The sequence below is a fragment of the Schistocerca americana genome, unplaced genomic scaffold (genome assembly GCF_021461395.2).
Source record: "Schistocerca americana isolate TAMUIC-IGC-003095 unplaced genomic scaffold, iqSchAmer2.1 HiC_scaffold_583, whole genome shotgun sequence".
In the NCBI taxonomy this organism is placed as follows: Eukaryota; Metazoa; Arthropoda; class Insecta; order Orthoptera; family Acrididae; genus Schistocerca; species Schistocerca americana.
In genome coordinates this window covers 55,001-60,000 of record NW_025726328.1, presented here as the reverse complement: position 1 = coordinate 60,000, position 5,000 = coordinate 55,001, and the positions used below count along the sequence as shown (strand labels likewise).

The window sequence follows — 5,000 nt, the reverse complement described above, 5'->3', positions numbered from 1 at the left end:
CACATGCAATACCTCCATCTATGCGAATCTGACAACACTACGTCCGCCATGTCGAGCGCACCGCAAAACATACCGCCATCTGTAGGTCTCCCGCAACATGACCTCCTGCAACGACGATACCGTCATCTATGAGACGCCAAGCCGACTAAGACAGCGATGGGCCCACAGTGCCCTTCTTTCGACCCCACCCCAACGCCAGCGCCTCTGCCGCACGAAGTCGTGGACCGGCAATCACTCCACCTGCACCCGTTCGTGCCCCACCCCAACCGCCCAACTCGCAACTCCAGCGGATGAACGGCGGACTTTGCTCGCACTCGCAATGTGCAATCCACCCCTATAACGTGCGTTTCATGAAGAGTTATGTCCAATATGCGACATTCCCGCTGTCCATATACATGAGCTGCGAGCCGTACCACGTACGAGCTACAGACGCGATCGCGTTGCTCGCTGTACGAATGCAGATGCTCAGCGGCAGCTAGGAGGCGCTCCATCCATGTCGGTACCGGTGAGCGTTGCACTCGCAGTCGCAAAAACGTACGGCAAGTATATTACTCGGAAGAGTCAATGACAGTCCAAGCCCCCCTGCGTGGGAAGAGTCTTCCTAGGCCATGACCCACCGGAAGGGCGCAGCGTCCCCCACCCCAGACATGTGACGTCAGACTATCGGTATTGACGACTAGACTGATTCCTTATAATCATTTGCCATACACCGGTGGAAGCTGCCGAGACGAGTAACTACATAGCGGGCTCGCCGTGTCACTAATGTACAGAGATACAATAGTTTCGACTGGAACCGGATTAAACGTATACACGGCGCTGATTAGTAATAGATAGAGCCATCAGAATACAGATAATGTATAGACCTGTCCGTATACATGCTGAAAGACTCTGCTCACAATCACACGTCAGCCAGACACTCTTATCACGCACTACTCTCTGCCTGTAACAGGCACACAGACAATATGTAAGCACCAGCATGGAACAACACCCAGTGCATCCTCTCTGCCACATTAGACAATCCACACTATCATAACCAGACCGGGAGGTCCACTCGGAAAACAGAATATCCCACCCTTCCGACAACCACCATTGCTCAGCTAAGCCACCAACACCCACACATGTCCCAGACAGGGGTGCACCCAACATCACAATACTGCCTCCTGTCACACCACACAAACAATGGCAGGAATGAAAGACACAGGTCTGCCACAAGCATGGAATCAGAGCGCCGCCTGTTATGAGCCAAAGGTGCACCCTGACGTGGCAAATCAGATGATGCCGCAGTCATTTACTTACGATAATCACAATCAACAAACCGGGCCCCCCCCCCCCCCCAAGTGCCTTAACCTAACCCGTATTGTACCTTAACCTAACCCGTATTGTACCTTAACCTAACCCGTATTGTACCTTAACCTAACCCGTATTGTACCTTAACCTAACCCGTATTGTACCTTAACCTAACCCGTATTGTACCTTAACCTAACCCGTATTGTACCTTAACCTAACCCATATTGTACCTTAACCTAACCCATATTGTACCTTAACCTAACCCATATTGTACCTTAACCTAACCCATATTGTACCTTAACCTAACCCATATTGTACCTTAACCTAACCCATATTGTACCTTAACCTAACCCATATTGTACCTTAACCTAACCCATATTGTACCTTAACCTAACCCATATTGTACCTTAACCTAACCCATGTTGCGCCTTAACCTAACCCATGTTGCGCCTTAACCTAACCCATGTTGCGCCTTAACCTAACCCATGTTGCGCCTTAACCTAACCCATGTTGCGCCTTAACCTAACCCATGTTGCGCCTTAACCTAACCCATGTTGCGCCTTAACCTAACCCATGTTGCGCCTTAACCTAACCCATGTTGCGCCTTAACCTAACCCATGTTGCGCCTTAACCTAACCCATGTTGCGCCTTAACCTAACCCATGTTGCGCCTTAACCTAACCCATGTTGCGCCTTAACCTAACCTATGTTGCGCCTTAACCTAACCTATGTTGCGCCTTAACCTAACCTATGTTGCGCCTTAACCTAACCTATGTTGCGCCTTAACCTAACCTATGTTGCGCCTTAACCTAACCTATGTTGCGCCTTAACCTAACCTATGTTGCGCCTTAACCTAACCTATGTTGCGCCGTAACCTAACCTATGTTGCGCCGTAACCTAACCTATGTTGCGCCATAACCTAACCTATGTTGCGCCTTAACCTAACCTATGTTGCGCCTTAACCTAACCTATGTTGCGCCTTAACCTAACCTATGTTGCGCCGTAACCTAACCTATGTTGCGCCTTAACCTAACCTATGTTGCGCCTTAACCTAACCTATGTTGCGCCTTAACCTAACCTATGTTGCGCCTTAACCTAACCTATGTTGCGCCTTAACCTAACCTATGTTGCGCCTTAACCTAACCTATGTTGCGCCTTAACCTAACCTATGTTGCGCCGTAACCTAACCTATGTTGCGCCTTAACCTAACCTATGTTGCGCCTTAACCTAACCTATGTTGCGCCGTAACCTAACCTATGTTGCGCCTTAACCTAACCTATGTTGCGCCTTAACCTAACCTATGTTGCGCCTTAACCTAACCTATGTTGCGCCTTAACCTAACCTATGTTGCGCCTTAACCTAACCTATGTTGCGCCTTAACCTAACCTATGTTGCGCCTTAACCCAACACACGTTGGGCCTTAACCCAACACACGTTGGGCCTTAACCCAACACACGTTGGGCCTTAACCCAACACACGTTGGGCCTTAACCCAACACACGTTGGGCCTTAACCCAACACACGTTGGGCCTTAACCCAACACACGTTGGGCCTTAACCCAACACACGTTGGGCCTTAACCCAACACACGTTGGGCCTTAACCCAACACACGTTGGGCCTTAACCCAACACACGTTGGGCCTTAACCCAACACACGTTGGGCCTTAACCCAACACACGTTGGGCCTTAACCCAACACACGTTGGGCCTTAACCCAACACACGTTGGGCCTTAACCCAACACACGTTGGGCCTTAACCCAACACACGTTGGGCCTTAACCCAACACACGTTGGGCCTTAACCCAACACACGTTGGGCCTTAACCCAACACACGTTGGGCCTTAACCCAACACACGTTGGGCCTTAACCCAACACACGTTGGGCCTTAACCTGCTCTGTAATTGTCATACGACGCGTTAAATTAGTGTAGTGTTGCCTAACTGCAACCCCCGCAATATAGTTTGCTACTCGCACTGCCCGGTCCCCAGAGTATCGCTTCATGTTAAACACCTTGCAGCTATACACTGTAATGCGGATGGCGGCAGGACGTACATGCTCAATGCCCTTCGCAGTTGTTCATTGGCATTCGCATGGCGAAGCACAGCCTACGTTGTGGTACGGCTTGTGGCAACTGTCCGCTGATGTTGTACGTCCAAATCACACACTGTACCGCACATTGGTCCTCATGTACTGAATGATACATCGTGGTACATGTGTGACCGTACCACGACTGCGCCAACAACGGCGAACCATACGGTCCAAATATTGTGCACTCAGCTACGTGTCGTCTCCCTATAAGAGCTGGATTGCAGTATGGTATGCCGTGGATGGCGATCAGCATGAGCCGTCTGTTGATGTAGTGGCGCGTGTTGTCAGACGTAGTCGTCTCTTCTCACACACCGTGATAGCATGGTGCACTGCGTTCCACATCTGCGACATGCGACAGAGGCCGGTTGACAGTCGTTCGCGCAATGGACATCGCATACGTACGGGGGCCACCTTCCACGTGTTCGCGAAGCGTGCACATGTTGTTGCGTGTATGTGGGCAGACATAGTGTGTCGTGACACCTGACACAGGCATGCAACAATCGTTGAATTTGCAAATGGCGATGGACGTCTACGTTTGCTGGTGACGTTACGCAAATGAAGAACTGGTAAACCGTTGTGGTGCGGTTGTTCTCGCTAGAGGTGAATCAGTGATGGCGACGATCGGTTGAGCTACCAACCGGTTGTTTCAGCGATACCCACCATGCCCACGAACGTGAATGGCATGTGGGTGTGAAGCGATACGCGGCGGTGGCTGGGTGGGACCGTCCCCGGCCGGTGAGGGGGGGCCTTCCGGCGTGCTGGCCGCGCGGTGCGTGGGCGCACGCGCTACAGCCGGCTGGTGGGGGCGGCCAGTGGCAGGCGCGCCGGCCGACGGAGGCGGCAGGCGGCGCAGCTGCGCGCCGGCGCACCCTGCACGCGGCGCCGTGCGGCCAAAGTAGGTCCTCGCGGGCCCGGTGCGAAGCGCGGTGGACATCTGCAGTGTGCTGGTCCGATTGAGGACTGTGTGCGCTGAGGATGCGCCGCCGCCCGGCGCTCGGCGCCGCGACGCCGTCTGCTGCTCGGTCGCCTCTGCGGTTCTCGCAGGTGGATTGTATCGCAGCTGTGCGGACGTGTTGGCGCGTGCGCTGTGCTGGGAGAGTTCGCTTCGGCACCCAAGTGGGGCTTTTGTCCTTCTGTGGCGCTGGCGTTGGAGCTGCCGGCCACCGTAGGTGGCGCGTGTTGTCTCCCGCCGGCAATGCCACGACAGCACGCTCCCGGGCCTCTGTCGGCAGCGGCAAGCTCAGTTGGGAGCACGGGTGGTCGCACCTAAAGCGTCTACTCGCCAAACTCCGGGCGATTGCGCCTCTCTCGAACCCGACCAAGTACTTAGGACGGCGCTGCGCGCCGCCGGGACCTGAGAGGGTTTCGAGGTGTATTGTGCAGGGGAGCTCAGCCTCCTCCTGTTTGCAGAATAATTGAGCGGACGCTTGCGTGTTCGCGCGGGCCCCCGGGACACACTCCCGGGCGGCCGGCTGCTCAGCTCTAGTTGACGCAGCTCCCTGGTTGATCCTGCCAGTAGTCATATGCTTGTCTCAAAGATTAAGCCATGCATGTCTCAGTACAAGCCGCATTAAGGTGAAACCGCGAATGGCTCATTAAATCAGTTATGGTTCCTTAGATCGTACCCAC

At 53.5% G+C, this 5,000-nt stretch overlaps 1 non-coding gene across 1 annotated transcript in view; it reads left to right on the top strand.

The window, feature by feature from the left end:
* The first annotated feature begins 4,867 nt into the window (after positions 1–4,867).
* LOC124587171 overlaps positions 4,868–5,000 on the top strand; it is a 1,910-nt gene continuing 1,777 nt past the window's right edge. Inside the window, exon 1 of the ribosomal RNA XR_006975316.1 lies at positions 4,868–5,000. This exon is cut by the window's right edge and continues 1,777 nt beyond it. This is a non-coding gene — a ribosomal RNA (small subunit ribosomal RNA).